Source organism: Pagrus pagrus (genome assembly GCF_965226575.1).
Source record: "Pagrus pagrus genome assembly, chromosome: 3".
In the NCBI taxonomy this organism is placed as follows: domain Eukaryota; kingdom Metazoa; phylum Chordata; class Actinopteri; order Spariformes; family Sparidae; genus Pagrus; species Pagrus pagrus.
The window spans coordinates 8,955,174-8,972,530 of NC_140187.1; the positions used below are offsets into that span (position 1 = coordinate 8,955,174).

The window sequence follows — 17,357 nt, forward strand, 5'->3', positions numbered from 1 at the left end:
TCAAGAGAGCTGAGAAGGAAGCTGGTTTGTTCAGCGCTTAACTACTTTACAGCTTGTATGATCTGGCAAACGCTGGATTTACCAAACCCAAGTAGGATTTCACCTCCCTTGGCAGTGCTTAATGCTCAAACCCTGTTTGCCGGACTTGTCAGGGTTAAAGCTAATGCTATTAACTTTTCTAACTAATCTTGGTCAGTCTGTGTAGTCAGCAATTAATGGTTAAAACTTCAAACCATATTGCAAATTACATGTGAGCTAAAAATTTATGCTTAACATGAAAAGTTTCCAAACATCAACCAACCAGCTGCATATCTGATGTCACAGCTGACAACCGGCTGAAATTTTCAGCGTTGTTGTTCCTATTTGAAGACGTGTTTACTTGAAATTTGCCACTCGGGAACTCATTTTCTCCGACCTTTCCTACAGCACACAAATGCAATAAAACAGTCTGCAGTCACACAAGCAGCTCTGTGAGGCTGAACCAAATGTGAACCTCAGCAAGCTGACACGCTTACAATGATAAAGTAAAAGTGCTTAGTTTAGTGTGTTGACATCCTAACATTAGCAAATTAGAACTAAATAGAAAGTAACTTAAGGCCTTAAAATATTGCAATATTTTATATTTTAGCCTATATCACGATACACGATACACTGCATTAAATCTCCTCTCAAGCACTTTATGAATGTAAAGACTAGGTCACATAAATCACATAGAGTATTTTTGACCAGATACCTCAATATCGAGATTGTGACAATATTAATAATTAATTTTGTCACTTTCATAAATGTTGAACACGATGACATGTTTAACAAACAGTCCAAGCTGAGGATGACAGGAATGTCATTAGTTTTGGAGGTATTTAGTCATAAACCGTAGTGTTACAGAAATAAAAATGTTGACCCGATGATGCCTCGAAATGAAAAGTCAGAGATGACCAAAGTTCATGCAGTCCGTCCTCTGAGCACAGTGAAGATGTGTACAAGTTTTAATGGCGGTCCATCCATGTTATAGTTGTTGAGACATTTCAGTGTGGACCGATGCGTGGACGGACACTGCTCGCATGACTACGGCTGAGCTTTTTCTAAAGTTGACCTCTGGCATTGCGAGGTGCCATCGACTGTTGAATGAAATACATTGACACTTTCATCTCTTCATTGCTATTGGACATCATATTATCCTGCACAGAGACAACCTTGGGCAGCTCAGGCACACAGCGGAGGTGTGCGGGGACTTCAGCCTCCTGAGCTTTATACCACATGAGACCTCCAACAGAAAAGACCTTTATTAAAGAAGTGTGTTTTATTAAGAATATATTCCTACAAGGGGGGCTCGTCCATCATCATGGCTGTGCAGAGGTCCATTATTACAGCCAGAGTTATCACTCCTGTCCCTGGTAACACTGCAGTGTTCAAACGGCTACTATAAGGAAGAGTTATGGTGACCAAGACTGAGAGAGATATTACAGGCACGCATCACATGATGAATTACTGCTTTGCCTGGGCTTATTTGTTAGTACTTAGGGTTGGCTGTGATATATACCAAAAAGCTGTGGGCTGATATGGGGGCAGTTTGAGGTAGTCTGTCAGGGTAGTTGGGTATCAGACAGGCTGCTGAGCTATGAGAAAGAGGAAGATGAGAAAAACAGAACATGATGATTATTTTTGGTTCACACAACATAACAAGTGTAATCTTTCTTCTAATCCTGTCATCCATCACTAAACCATACAGAAAATGTACAACACTTTAGTGGAGATTCATACATATGACCATTATACTAAAGCGTCAAGACATACTTTATTTTCCATAAATGTATATTTCCTTCTAGTCATGCAGAGAATAAGTGTGAAAAATGGACAGGTGGATATTTTTTGATCAGATACAGTATACCGACTCGTACTGAATAATGTATGTGCAATGTATTACAGAAAATATATATATTACTGGTCAGGTTTCAATCTAAATGGAGCACAAAGTAGAACAGAATTTACAGGGAAATAAGGCAGAAGAAAATGCAAATTACAGTGTGTTTCCATCCAGCACCTGAATCTCCAGTTGGGTGCCAGAAGAAAGGCGTAATGAGATGATGCAGTTAGAAGAGCACCAGTCAAACCTCAGATGATGGAGAACAATGTGGAAAATGCAACATGTGAGGAATGTCGAAGTTTCCTCACAGGTCTTGTGTTTTTGTCTGACGCTATTTAATATTTATGCCAATAGAGTGGGAGGCTTTAATGGATGATTAAGTCACGTTCATCACGACTTATTTGCTTTTTTTTCTCCATGGTACTTTGCATTTTTATCCATACATCAACTTTTCTACTCCAGCCAAGCATAAACAAAAAGTTTTTGCGATATTTTGACTTTTTCTGGATGTTTTTCAAGAACAAATTGAGAATGCTCATTAAAGCAGGTGGATGGAAATGCAACTTTTGGCACCGAGTATAGTGTAAACAGATTTGTTATACTGGCATGCATTTATTTACATATTTGCTGTATATACAGAAGTGGCAAAAGTACACACATTCTTTAAAGTGCAGATACTTGTGTAAAAAAAAAAGACTGGTAAAAGTAGAAGTACTGCTTCAACTTATTTACCCAAGTAAAAGTAAGAAAGTACAGGCACTGAAATGTACTCTAAGTGTAAACTACCGGCCATTTCTGTGTAAAACTAACTGAACCTCACATCGTATTAATATACTTAAAAGGCTATTAAACTCAAAGGTAGACACGGAAACACACCAGAAGGATAGTTGATTATTGACTTACATTCCCCGGACGTCTAATATTCTGACATTTTGGGTTAATAAAGCACCCAGTAGTAGTAGAGAGTACAGATACTTGTGTTAAAATTGTATGGAGTAAACGTACAAAGTTGTGAGAAAAATAAATAGAATAGTCGAGTAAAGCACAAACTCCTGACAAATCTACTTAAGTAACAAAGTATTTATACTTCATTACATCTCTGTGTATTCATACTTTGAAATATACCAGTTATTATCAGCGTTTAATGCGTTCACCATACAGTACAATCATCACATATGAGCATTAACAGGTCGTGAATGAAATAAACCAACATTGACTGTTGAAACACACCATCAGTTGAGATTGAGATCGTATGACGGGAACATGTCACCAAACAGTTCAACAAAATGGAGTAGCTGTGGCTTTATTATGTCATCTTGAAGAGAGACAACACTATATTGGTAGGCAGTGTAAAATACTTCTAGAGTCTGAATATGTTGCTATTTTTAATATAATTACATTTCTTCAAGTTGGACATTCGTACCTTGAAGTTCAGAGAAGAACTTTCTTTGGCCTAATAAAACATCAGCAAACTGCTGTTTCAGGTGAAGAGAAATATGTCATATTTTCTATTCAACGCTCGCTTTTCAGAGGAGGCAATTTTGGAGTTCATGCTTAAAATCAGCTTCTTAGAAAATAATATGCTAATCTTCTTAAAAGTGCGCTGTAGGGTAATTCATGATGCGTCTGTGAATCATCCTATTGTTTGCTCACACATTAGGATGAATGCATGACCACATTTGAGTGCTCTCAAAAAGCATCTTTACTTGTACCTCTGTCACGTCCCCGGATGGCCCCCGCTTTGAAGCTTCATGCTTCAAAATGTTGCCTCGAGAGTCTCCGAAAACTAAATAAAAAAATAAAAACATATAAAAGAAAATCCTTTCATCCAATCCATCTAAGCCCTTACTGTAGCTGGAAAGGATGTTCCTAATGCACAAATCATGAATAGACATGTTTACAAATGTTAAAACACTTGTATCACTGATTGAGACTTTGACAATTAAAGCTTTTGTCTCTTTCAGTAAAGTATGTTTTATTCTTTTGTCGCTTTCTTCCCATTATGAAGACAGAAATGTTCTGCGACAGCTGGTAATCTTCATATTTTCATTTTATTCAAACTTAATTCATAAATTGTCATTCAATGCCGCCTCCAGTATGTCATCCACATGAGAAATGGTTAAGGTGATATAAAAAAAAAGTAATTGTGTTAGTTTCCCCTCGATGAAGGCTCAGAACAGTAGGAAAAATAAAAAGATTTCCCCCTGGCGATGCAATCCAATTTTACCTCTGCCTTCAAACACACTGCTAAGAAATGGATGGCCATTAAGAAATGGAGGTCTCTCTGTTTATGAATAAACATATTCCGAGACACCACTTATCATCTAAGTGAATTTCATAATGCAATCAATACTTCATGGTCACAAGTCTGCATCAACACAATGGGAGTTGAACCTCAATACTGCATTGCAATCCAGGGTCTATAAATCCAAACCGGGTGCTCCAGATGACTCCACAACTTTATATATTTTTTAATTTATTTAGCTTATGCCCTGTTTTTAAGGGAGGCCTGTCCTCAGAGGGCGGTGCCACAATAAAGTGTAACAATGCCATCTAGTGGCTACACCATACACAATATAACACTGAGCAGTACATCTCAAGGAATCAAGTCAGTCCTGTGAGTCTGTGTGGTGAGATCGTCACTGAAAAGAAAAGATAAATTAATCATCTTTCAATCACTCCGCTTCAACAAGTAATCCGCAATGTTGTTTCATAACGCTGACAAGGCCCTTTATGTCTTGTCCACACTCTAATATGGAGTAGAAATATGATCCATGTGGTTTTCGCTGCAGCTCAGCACTGACGATCAGTTTCACAGGACCTATTTTAAACCCTGCTGGCCACACACAGGCCACCGACACCAGGACATGCCTCGGGCCCTCGTCTGGTGCTGATAGGTCGCAACTCTGCAGGTTCAACGCCTGAGTTTGTTCTTTATGAAAGCATTCATCCATTTTCTCCACATCAGGTTTAATGTCTGTTGATGTTGCCATCTAGGGATGACGGGGCAATCGATGAAATGAAATACCACAGATACGACACAAAACAGATCTTACGTTTATGTAAGCGCGTGATGGATGAGGCCACACAGAGATGAATGTTTCCCAAATGCACGAGTTAATCCTGACGAGTCACATGGGGTCATCTTCAGTTCCTCCTGAACCTCCAGGATCTGGTGACCTGCATCAACAGCCAGATCAGTTCCAAAGTTCAAAAACATTTTCATGTCCATCAGGGCTTTAATGTGCAATACATTATACATTTTGTATTACACAGTATATAGTACAGAATTAAGAAGAGAATTGTACCCTGAGAAAATTCAGAAGTTGTTTCTACTCATCTGTATTTGTCTGCCTCTCTTCTGTACATTCATCTGTATTTCTGCCTAATTAAGTCTGTGAGAAAAAGACAAGGGGATGAGGAGTGTGACATGTAGCCATGGAGACTGAGAGGAGTTAAAGAGAAAGATGTGATATGTAATTTAATAATAAGAAGAGGAACAATATTCGAATAGTGAACTGCTGCCTGTTACAGTGAAACACAAGGCCAGACTGTGTTTGTTTCAAGGGCCAGACAGTCAAAACAGCTCAAATCACATCTTTTGATAATGAAAGATACAAATGTTTTTGCGTTAACTGTACATCTGAATTGATTTTGTGTGGTTTCCAGATCACCTTAAACTGACTGATGTAAATATTATATATATATATATATATATATATATATATAACACTTTGCCAAGAGCCGCCATTTTGTCACATTTGGACCACAGATTGTGACTTTAAGGCAAAATAACTAATTTTCTCTGTCTAATCATTTCACAGAACGGTTTAATCTGCTGTTCACAGAATTAGATTGAAGCTGCAATGATTAGTCAATTGATCGATTAGTTGGTCAAAAGAAAATCATCGTCAGCTGATTTGAAAATTGATTATACGTTTCAGTAAAAATGTCAAATATTTGCTGGTTCCAGCTTCTGCAATGTTGTGATTTGCTACCTTTTTGTCATTTATGATAGAAAATGAAAAGTCTTTGGGTTTTAGAGTTGTTTGGACAAAAGAAGCAATATGAAGACATCAGTTTGGGAAGAAGTGATGATGACCAATTTTTGCAGATAATTTGCAGATTAATCGTTAAAAGCGGCAACAGACAACTTTCGCTCCATCTTGTTTCCAAGTGGAATTATTGTTGCCGCTGCTGCAAAGACAACTGGATCGTTTCTGTTTGCCTCAGAGTCACAAATAACAAATAACACAACACTATAATAAAATAGAATAGAATGGATCCCAAGTTAAACTTCCTTTTCCTGAGTGACTGCGTGCAGACAAAACTGTATAATGATAGGGAGGTTTATAGGGAACATAATATAAACGCAGATAGTGTCATTATTCTATATCCATTACAATGTGTAATAAACATTTACTTCATAATGATACGTTGAAGCAGAAACCCTAAATTAGATCATGAGGAAATAAATGCTATCTAAGCACTTTTAGGTGGATATTTTTCTTTGTTAATGGCAAGTAAATGTTAAGTTGTACAGTATATAAGCATCGAGGAGACTTCAGACTTTGCAGACTTGTTTTACACTCCTCTTCCAAAGGAAAGAACATAAACACTGTGTCAATATTGGGACCTTTCTTTCCATTGATTATCCATTGATGATTTGTAAATTCTATGTCTGATCGACCACACTCGCTACTAATGCCTCGCTCATAAAAATCAGAAAACTTGAAGAAATGTATACATGGAAGATGAAACAGCAGAGGCTGCTAAGCAGTACCAACAAAAGCTGTCGTGAACTGGACATAGACTGGACCACCCAACATCTGAAAATGCTTGACAGTACACTCATTTCGAAGAAAAACGTTGATGGTTTTCACTTTAACTCTGTGGCAGCATCTTAAAGAAATCCTGCAGAAAAATGGAGGCCCTTCATGTGAGAATGTGCTGGCGGCTCCAGTGACTGAAGGCGTCTCTGTTTACTGTTGCAGAAGAGTCAGGTTGAAACGGGTCAGACGCTTTAGACCAGCAGATCATCCATCATCTACTGGGGAGGGTAGGACAAGGGGAAACTGGTGACACCCGGGCTATTCCAGCTGATGATAAAAAATCATCAAGATGCCAAAAGATTAATCACTCCATAACTGTTTGTTTAGAAACGGCAGGCCAGTGGGGAAGAAGCTATAAAAAACCCCCCAGAGATAACAAATAGAAGAACAAAACAAAAGTATGAGCAAAAAATATTTTATTGTTGTAGATAAAAACGACCAGTCTGTGAGCATTCTGCTCTGATGCCAGTTTTCTGTAAAGGTGTGACTGAGCAAACTCTCAGCATCCTCCATCAATGAAGCGGCTGGAGATGTTTACAATAACATACAGTAAGATCAATGAATGTGTGAAGCTTGTTGGGGCCAATGTGTACAGCAGCATGGCAAAAAGAGCAGATTTCTTTGGGAGGTCTATTGACTGAACATAACTGTATTAACAAAGACGGCTTGCTAAAGCATATTAATTGATATTATTTGCTAAGAGTGGTTCTGAACTGGTTCATATTATGTGGAGAGGAGTCATTCTAAATTTGGCCTTTTGAGGAGGGAGGGGGTGACGATAACTGTATGAAATAAGATGCAATTAAAACTTAATTTCTCTCACAGCACCTGAGAGAGAAACGAGAGCACAACGAAGCCTTTCCAGGTAATAGTTTTCTTGTTGTATGGCTGGAGTTCAAACTAATTCTCATGGTCACCTTACAGACCATAGTCACACAGCAGCCACTTCCCTCTACCGTCATGCTCAGTGTGGGAAGCTCAAATGTCGTACTGCTGTGTTACAGGTTGCGAGTCCTATAAGCACTGGGAATCTGATAAACTGTTTCATTTCACTGCTTTCTGATGGAGGCTGTACTTCAAGGTTTATAATCTATTAGCTTTTGTTCGACAACAACCAACGTTGCATTCAACCGCTTTCCAGCCGACATTTCCATATGACAGTGTTACTTGATTCAATAGAAAAAGCATAAATTAATCCTAAAATATCAACGCACATCTTGGACAGATTTATTAAATCTTGGAAGTGAAAAACATTGGATGTAATAATTGAAGTCTATAGGAGATGCATGGAGAAACACACTAAAACCTGACATCTCTACATCGTTTGACTTCTGATGAAGAAACACCAGCAAATGAAAGAACACACTTCAGAGAGTAGGTTACCGATTTGTTTTTCATCGACACGTTGTTCGTTCCTCCCCCATTTAGTTTGGGAAAGGCTCCTGTTGGCAGTGTAATTGCAGTCTCATCAGGTCATTAACCTTCTCTCTAAAGAGTGTTCTTTCATTTTCTGGAGGCATTTCTTCATCAGAAGTCATAAGACATAGATATGTTGGGTTTTACTGTGTTTCTTCATGCATCTCCCATAGACTTCAATACAGCTGGCACCTACGCAAGATTTGGTGACATAATGACCCTTCCTTCTCTTTTAGGCTCCTTGAAACACAGCAGCATAACATTATCCCAACAATTGAGCTTCCCACCTCGACTGTGACGTCACAGGTAAATAGTTGCCGTGCGAATATGGTCGATGGCAGTGGCCATAAGCCACCGGGTCCTACAGTAAATTACATCCCTGCAGCATGATTAATGGCCATTAATTAACAGTTGGATGGGAGCTTTTCACTGGACAGGCTTGTATTACTAGCTTTAATGTTTCAATGGATCCGAGATGAATAATTACAACCAAACGTACTGTGATTATCACTGAGGCTGGGCGACAGAGCGTACAATTAAAGCTGAGCTGAGGATCTGAAGTATATAGGATTTCACGTGCAATTACACTTTAGTATTTCACATCAAGTGCCCTTTGTAAACTTATCAAATGCGACGGAAAACAGAGCAAGGGGGACAAATTGTGAGAGCCACTTCAGATCTATTTTGATTTGTAAACACATTTTCTACTTAGGAATTTACCTAAGGTAATCATAATTACTCCCCAGCAGCTGTGAAATACAAATTCAACTCCTAATTCACTTTCAAAAACATGTTTCCCCCGTTGCTAAAAGCTTTTGCAAAACAATTTAGCTCAATCTAATCTTGGGTATCCACGTTAAGTTCATTGAGCCCGCTGAGCATTAAAACATTACACCGGTAAATTACAACAACATCCTCATCAGTACGGCCTCAAAGAAAGAGCAGCTTGGATAAATTATGAAGACTTAGCCGACTAATGGCAAGGTCAGAGGCATCAGGGAAGTGAATATTGTGGCAACTATTTAAATTACATTTATTAATTTAAGCTGTTGATCTGCTCTTTGGCCCTAAGTGAGTGTTGGTGATTATTTCTATCGTTTATAATCTTCACTGTACATTTAATTTTACCCTCCTAGCAGTTTTTTAACAACTAAATAATTTAATTTGTTGTTCATTGCAGTGTTTGGCAGTTCAGTACAAGTCCTCCAAACTATATGACAATCATCATTTATCATCGCTTTCAAAAATGACAAGTGATCATTATCTGATCTCACTTTCCGACCCGCAGAGGTTTAGAGGTTTGTTGATCTGCTGCCATCATGGTACAGGTTTGGTTAGATTTCGGCTCAAAAACTACTTGGTTATTGTTAAGAAATAACACAGGTCATGGTTAAAGCTAGAGGTGACTGGTTAAGGTTAACACAGGACACAGTTATTGGCAAACCAGCGAAGAAACTCACAGTGCTCTTCTATGATTGACTCACATGGTTTGTTCCCCAACCCATCCTCCCTGAGCTATGACGTCTGCCGCTGCTAAAAACGATGTCATGGTTTTGTCCCGCCGTTAACCCTGACAGTCATAATTCACGCAGGCCCTAGAGGTCCTTGTGAGGTAAATGTACACACAGGTTGTATATGGCATTGTAACAAACAACAAACACCGTCATTTTTCTTGTTAAGTAATTTCATCTGGCAGATTTAAGTGGGTGCAGTAGACAGAAAGATAAACAACCCAAGAAACCTACATATTTTCTTTATTGTGGAATACAATGGTGCATTTAACAGCCTGTTGGTGTTACAGCAGAGTCAGATGGTGCAGTAGGAAAGCCCTATGTATATTATTGTCATGTAAGCTTTGAATACAACCCACTATACTGTAAAGCACTAGTATGACACAATGAAGATTCAAGACAAACACTGTGTTGATCCTAAACTTTGTAGCTTGAGTCACCTTCCTCCTGCTTTTCTGAATTATACCTACCTTCTGTTCGCAGAAGATTGAGCAAAATTAATTGGACACATGTCACCAGTAAAACGATCCTGGGTTGAGGGAGGTGAGGTGGGGGTAAACGACTGAGGAGCGCCAAGTTTGCAGTATTCCAAGTTAAGCGACCCGGCATGCACCAGCGACAGGTGGCGCCTTCATGAGCGCTCTGGGTGTTGCATGACAGCGACAGCTATGGGTTTATCACCATGGTCAAGGGGACAGACAGGCGAGGGGGCGAGGGAACGGGAGTTGAATGTCAGTGGATGAGACAGTACAAGTGTGACATAGCAAGGTGTGAGAGATAAGGAGAGACAAATGGCGTCTGAAGAAAAAAAAAAAAAAGTTTTAAGCATTACTTTCTCTTTTCAATTATGGTGTGAAGGGATGAGGCAGATCACTCCTCAGCTGGAAATAGAGACTTCTCAGTTATTCCAAACGCTCCCTCAGCAGCCGAATCACATGATGGACAGAGAATTCCAGGGAGGCCACGCTAACCTCGACCCCACGCCTCCCTCTGAGCTAAAAGAGCCCGTGATCGTGACTCAAGCCAGTGGGACGACTCCGGGGAGTCTCAACCAATCACAACTCTTAATTCCTTTTGACCTGCAAAGAAATGAGCATTATACTTTAGTCAGCGTACAACATCCACCTCCACCAGTTAGAGTTCATGGATTTTCTTGTCCACAGATGAACAAAATAACAAGCATCACTTCAAGTATCACTTCATTCTGACAGTTCAACAGATTTGAATTTATATTTTGCGATGGATGAGGCTGTAGTGACTTGAATATTCATCAAATGTAGGACGCAATCCTGACAGAAGAGGTCAAGCTCAATTACTCCTGACACTGCAGGCTGAGCTGACCCATATCCACACTCATATCCATCTCTGCTGTTGAGTGAGTGACTCAAGTTCAAAACACTTGCCTGATCAAAGAAATACTACATGAGTAAAAGGCAAAAAGCACACCACTAGCTTTGTCTCTTGTGCGGCGCAGGGAATCAGATGCCCCCCCAAATTTTTTTTCCAAAGACTGAAAAAAGTCAATTCCTAACACACTTACCACTTCTGCACGGAGGGTCAGCATTTCGGTCAGTTTGGATGTGTCTTGGGAACGATCCCTGTGACTGAAAAGTCAAGCTTTTTTAATAAATTATTGCAGAGGTGATAAGCGGGTCTTGTGCATAAAGTATAATTCATCTGCAGCTCTTATTATGTGCAGGAATCGAAAACAACACTTATAAAAGTCTGATAAAGTGATTTTTTTTTTCTCTAAAAGCACATCTATACAGCTCTTCAACTCTTCAAGTTCAACACAGCAGTTGCTCTTTAAAGAACATCTAATTACCATAGCCTTGATCACACCCACCGTGTTATTAATACCTAATTTCAAGTTCGTTAAAATTCATTTGTGCGCCAACAGTGCTGTGAAAACCAATTTAGCTCAACATGCTATGTTGACAGGTTGACACCAGCCCCCACTCCTGTGAGGGCAACACGCCAAGATGTGACCATTTCACAGTCCTGCTAAATTGTCAATTAACATGTATGAAGACGGCATTATCTCTAACATCGGAGCGCTGCACACGTCTGTTCAACCATCTGTTAACTGCATCATGCCAGGGCTGTGTATGGGCCATACAGGCTGAGAGATTTCAGTTTCTGCTTCACACACTTGTCTCCTCGTGGGTGTAAAAGTTTCAATGAATGATTCAAAGGTTCACACCTTGGCACAGCCATATCTTTAAATTGTGCAATATATTTAACACCTAATATAGTGCCATCTTTAGCATCAATTAGAATAGACTCGCTTCAACGTATTGTTATGAAATAATTGCTGCTTCCACAAGAATATCGAAACCATCTGCGTCTACAATGGTTCCCTATAAACGTCACTATCTGGAAACGCTGTCACCCAGGAAAAAGTAAGGTCGACTGGAGATCCATTTCTATCATAGACTAAATGATTGACTAACCTCCTTTTACCCTTTTGTTCTGTGTTGTTGTTCTTTGCAACTCTAAAGGAAAAGAAATGATCCAGTTGTCTTTGCAACAGTGGCGCCAACGATAATACTACTTAAAAATGCTGGGGGGGAAACGTCCATCCTAAAAAAGCTCAGTCTGCTCTGATTGGTCACTTCTCACAGGCCTGAGAGGGCACTGCCCACCATATTTCCATATCAGTTCGGCCAGTGTTTTCTTAACCATGGCCATGCTGGGGGCGTGGCTGAGGGCAGTGACTATATATTTGTGACATCATAACCTTACAGCTCGTTTGAAGGCACAGATTCTGACAACGTGCAGTGCGTATTTCTCTGGGGATGGAGCATTTTGATAGTTTAACAGTATTTATATAGCGCTGCCTCATAATCAATTCTATAGTATGGGACCTTTAAATATTATTCAAATGCAGGACCTCATCTTGTAATGGAGTATTTTTAGGTCTTCCCGCTTTTACTCTCTTAAAGGATCCGAGCACTTCTTTCACCTGGGTCAGTTTTATTTTATTAAAAGAAAAGAGAAAGCCTTCTGTGGTTTATTCTGCAGTGGTTAACATATTTAGACTCCACGAGACTGGCTCCACTCAGCAGCTTCACATCTATCTGAGACTGAACAGCATGTTTCTCACTGCACCATTGATCACAGTGATAATACAATATAAGGCTGACTACTCTTAAGAGTTATGATGGCAGCTGAAATCTGTCCCCCTGCCTTTCTGAATTTGTGCTTAACTGACAGTCAGGTGAAGGTACTATCGCATGTACAGTACCACTTGCTTCTGCTTGATTCACATCAGACCACAGGTTTTCTGGGTGCGATAAGCATTTCGCTATGAGAGCGACTCAATGTCTCCCTGTACATTTTCCAGTTTAAGTATTCCTCTGAAAGTATAATTCAGCCAAAATTGAGTTTTCCACGCTGTTGAGTCCATGACGGGGACATGATGAACGCCACTTTAGAGTCAGAGAAGTGTGAAAAGTAAGCATTCAATTACTCTGGAGGAAAAGGAAGAAGTCTAGCTGCCTCTTCTACCTCACTGGCTGGACGTGCGTGTGTGTGCAAGCTTTGAAGAGGTGTAAAGTGTTTTGAAAAGGTTTTATTTACTTGGTTCAGAGGTCAGATAGAAGCCAGTCTCAACAAGACGCCAGAGTCGGAGACAAAACCATTTTCTCTCTTGTGTGACTGTTGCCAATAAAACTCAAAAATAACATAAGAACACTTTTTTTCACCTTCTTGACAACATTTACGTGCGCCAAAAACTACAGAAAGCCATGTGTGGTGCGCTTAGAAAAGAGAAAACTCCCTGACAAGCCTGTACAAAGCTATGAACTGAGCGCTGAAAAAGGAGCAAAACTGAGGCATTTTGCATCCAAAGGTATCAAATATATCTCCTGATTTATATATGCTGCTGTGGGCTTAGTTCTGACCAGGGTGTATCAGCATAGCAAAGCTCTTAGAGCAGTAAATCAGACACATGGTGTGACCTCATCAGCCACTCGCCCTTTACAAGGATTGGGGGCATTACCTTTCCTGATCGCATGGTGCACTCCCCGAAGCTCCAAAACATTATCCACAGTTGATAAAAATGTCTCCCTGATACTGACACTATCTGGATGAAAATAGTGCAGCCACAGACATGTGAGCAGGAGAGTTTGGTGGCCCGCGCACTGATGCCTGGGAAAATTGAATGTCTGCAGTTGCCTGCTGCTCTTAACGCAAAGAAACACTCAAAAAATTACAACTGGCAACTCACAAAGCAGTTTCGTGTCAAAATGATGCAAAGCAATCGATGAGCCACAGACCAATATCAAATAAAGCTCCCTATGTGTGGCAATAATGTGGCGGTAAAATACTACATCGACGGAGGAGAATCAAAATGAAAGAGTGAGATAAGACATGGCTCGAAGGAACAGACTCAAAGGAAGGACTGGAATATCAAAGAATAGGTAGATACAGACGGTAAATGAAGTGGAAGGGAGGCAACAGGGAGCCAGAAGAGGTGGAGTGTGAATGATGAGAAAGACCATTAGAAACAGATGCAGACAGTTGTGAGAAGCCAGCTGGCAAGTAGGTCAAGGAATTTGGAGAATACTAAGTCTTCACGGTACACATATACCTGAAAGCTTTAGTCAGGAACACAGTTAACAGCAGAGACACGGCACACGAGGACAGAACTTGGACAAGCATGTTATCTAAGACGAGCAGTCTTTTTTACTGCAAATCCCTTCTTTGTGTTCCTATCCATCCACCGCGGTTCAGCAGGCAAGCGCTGTCTGGGGAAACAAAAACAGGGATTTTGGTACTGAAAACTTTGGCAGATATCAGCTTGATTTGTCTCACTCAGGCGGCTGCAGACTCATAATGGCTTTAAATAAACTTTGGAATACATTTTTCACAGAACGACGACCCCGTGAGTGAGATTTTATCACGATAGCACCTTTTAAAGCAGTTACAAAGTGCTGAGCAGGATACAGATAGAGAAAATTAAAACTACATATGACAAGTTGGTAGAAATGGAAGGTTTTTTTAGCTGTATACACAGTCAGCTGTTCTCACAGGCGGGAACTGGTTGTCCCTCGTACATCGTACCCACCGTACAAGATGCAGTCAAAAAACTTTACAAGTGTGCAGTTGAGATAAAAATTAAAGGCTGAGTTCGAAGACGGGAGTTGTCCGTCCCATGAGTACTGAGTAATGACGTAACTACTGAGTAGCCTATGCATGGGTCAGAACATGACCATGTTGACAGGCGCCACAGCTGGTGTGATCCCATCACAGCATGGTGTCTGGCTAACATATGTTGCTGTCTATGTTTTAATTGAATGTTCTGCTTACTGTTGTTCAATATGTTCAATAGTTCTACCTGTCAGGCACTTTGTGGCCTTGTTCTGTGAAAGGTGCCTAATTAAATAAAGTTTACTTACTTGCTTACTAGAGGTAGAATAAGGATGCAAAAGATTGGAAATGCATGAGGACCATATGAGGTATTTGATACGCACATCAACTTAAACTTACCAGAACCAATAAGGAGAACCTTTTGTCCCCCATTTCCTCCATTTAGTTTACCAAGTATGTTCGGAGAGAATCTCATTATGGCCGGTATGATTACAGCAACCACAAGTACAAAAACTGTACTTGTGGGCACGTAATGTTTTAAAACAGACCACAAAAATGTGGCCCAGTACTTTAACACGTGAAAGTTCACAATGTGAATAAAAAAATGCTGCCACTTGACGAATCACTCCTTGGTAACACTATGCCACTGTTCTTTAACAATGCAATTCAACATCACCACAAGCTGCAGCCTCCAAAATAACCACACAGTTGGATCCTCACCTCTATGATAATATTACAGCCTTCATGAAGATTGGATTTACTGCATGACTGTTGTATTAGACTGCATTAGTTTAAGCTAGCTGTCCCCAGGAAACTGGTTATTATTATTACTTATGTGCCTGTGAGTACGGCTCAGTGGCCAAAAGTTTTTTGAAAACAACAAATTGAAGAAAAGAAGACTTTCTTACAAAACGATTAAAATCACAATCAACTCTCAATATTCATGTTAGATTCACTTATACTATATAATGATTTAATAAAATAACTCAATTGTTTTGAAAACTGTTGCAAGCCTTACTCCTCAAACATTATCTACAGGCATCTTGGTATCCGACACCATCATGACTTTTTTGTGGTTAACGACATCACACTAACCCAAATATAGCCTGGGACAGTTTTTATGCTCTCCATCAACTCCTCCCAGACCTCGACCTGACCAGATGACATGGCTAAACCTCCGGCCAATGGACCATGACATGCCTTCGGTGTCATATTACCGTGTAAGTGAACCAGTAAGCCAGTTAAGTAGCTGGTGAAAATGTATGTAAGCTTGAGTGTTAAGCACTTATGATTGTATGAAATGTAGAAACATGTAAGCTACTGGTGTAGATTCTGATATACAGATGGCGGAGTCATTAAACACCATCGACATCAAAACAGAATAAACAAAGGTTCCTTAGAAAAAAAAAAACAACAACAAATCTTCTCTAAAACATTTTATTTCAAAATAAAACATAAAAGCAGATCAGCACATGATCTTTATGTTTACTTTACATACTGTATGACGTAAACAGTTAAAGATCCAGGATCGAAATGATAGCTGAGGCTGTGTTTCTTTACGTGTGACATGTTTATGGCTGTTGTTATTGCCGGGGGTAAAGTTCACTGCCTTAACTGTCAGGGCAGGAAAGGTTTGGGTCGTCGTGACAACCGGCATGTGGTAGAAAACACTTTTCAGGGAGGTCGGTTGTACCTGTCTGTTCAGGAAATAAATTTGTTCGGTATAAATTTGGTTTATTTGGCCAACATACATAAAAACACAACGTTAATAGAAAGATGGCGGCGTTTTCCTGTAAAAGTGCCACCAGTAATCCAATCCAAGTGTATTTCTGGTAAGGATGTTTTCATTGGCGTTATTAGCACAGGCTAATACTCTTGATCATGTTTCAGATTGTCATAAGAACATAAACTCGTAACAGCTGCAGCGCTTTTCTCACGACACCCGATGGGAGGGGACAATGTGCCGCACCTATATACATCAATCCTCTACTCAAGCCTCTATGGACAGAGGCTGGCAACATTTACGGCGTGTCTTAAAATAATACAACAACTCTTGACACGACATGCAACTGGAATACCAGAGGCAGAACATTTGAGGTCCGCAGCCTTGAACCTTGATTTAGACGGAGCTGCATTCATCTGGAGGTTTTTATTCAAAGCTAAATACAGAACAAGAATTTAAGTGATAAATAACTCTTTCGATTGTTAAAAAGGACACCTCGCCCTGGATATCACACTTCATCAATATATTTTTCCACACCAGTTTGTGAAATCAATATTGACCATTTACAAAAACCTTATCTTGTTAATTGGAGTTGGCAGGGTGCTAATTTAGATACAATAAACATAATTTATTCAGCCTTAATGCATTGGGCAGATTTCTGACTTTATCCCTGCACACAAACAAACGTTGATTTTAGTGAAAATATCCACCAGACTGTTTTAAAGGACTTGGTGTTAATGCACTTCCCATTTGTTTAGGTTTTAAGCAGTGTGTGGTTTGTAATCAAAGTGTGCTAAATGGAGTGAGATAATCTAGGTGCATTTTTAATCAAATGTCTACCGTCTCATGGGCTCTGAATACTCTTTATATTTGAAGAAAAACAACACGAGTTTGGATGCACTCAGTTTTGCCGCCTT

The 17,357-nt window shown here is 39.8% G+C and overlaps 1 long non-coding RNA gene across 1 annotated transcript; it reads right to left on the reverse strand.

Moving 5' to 3' along the window:
• Positions 1 to 1,151: 1,151 nt before the first annotated feature.
• LOC311255329 lies at positions 1,152 to 5,239 on the reverse strand. Its single transcript, XR_014622355.1, has 4 exons — positions 5,173 to 5,239; positions 4,921 to 5,044; positions 3,577 to 3,650; positions 1,152 to 1,616 (listed from the first exon to the last, which is right to left on the reverse strand). It is a non-coding gene; the product is annotated as an uncharacterized lncRNA (long non-coding RNA).
• Between the last annotated feature and the right edge of the window lie 12,118 nt (positions 5,240 to 17,357).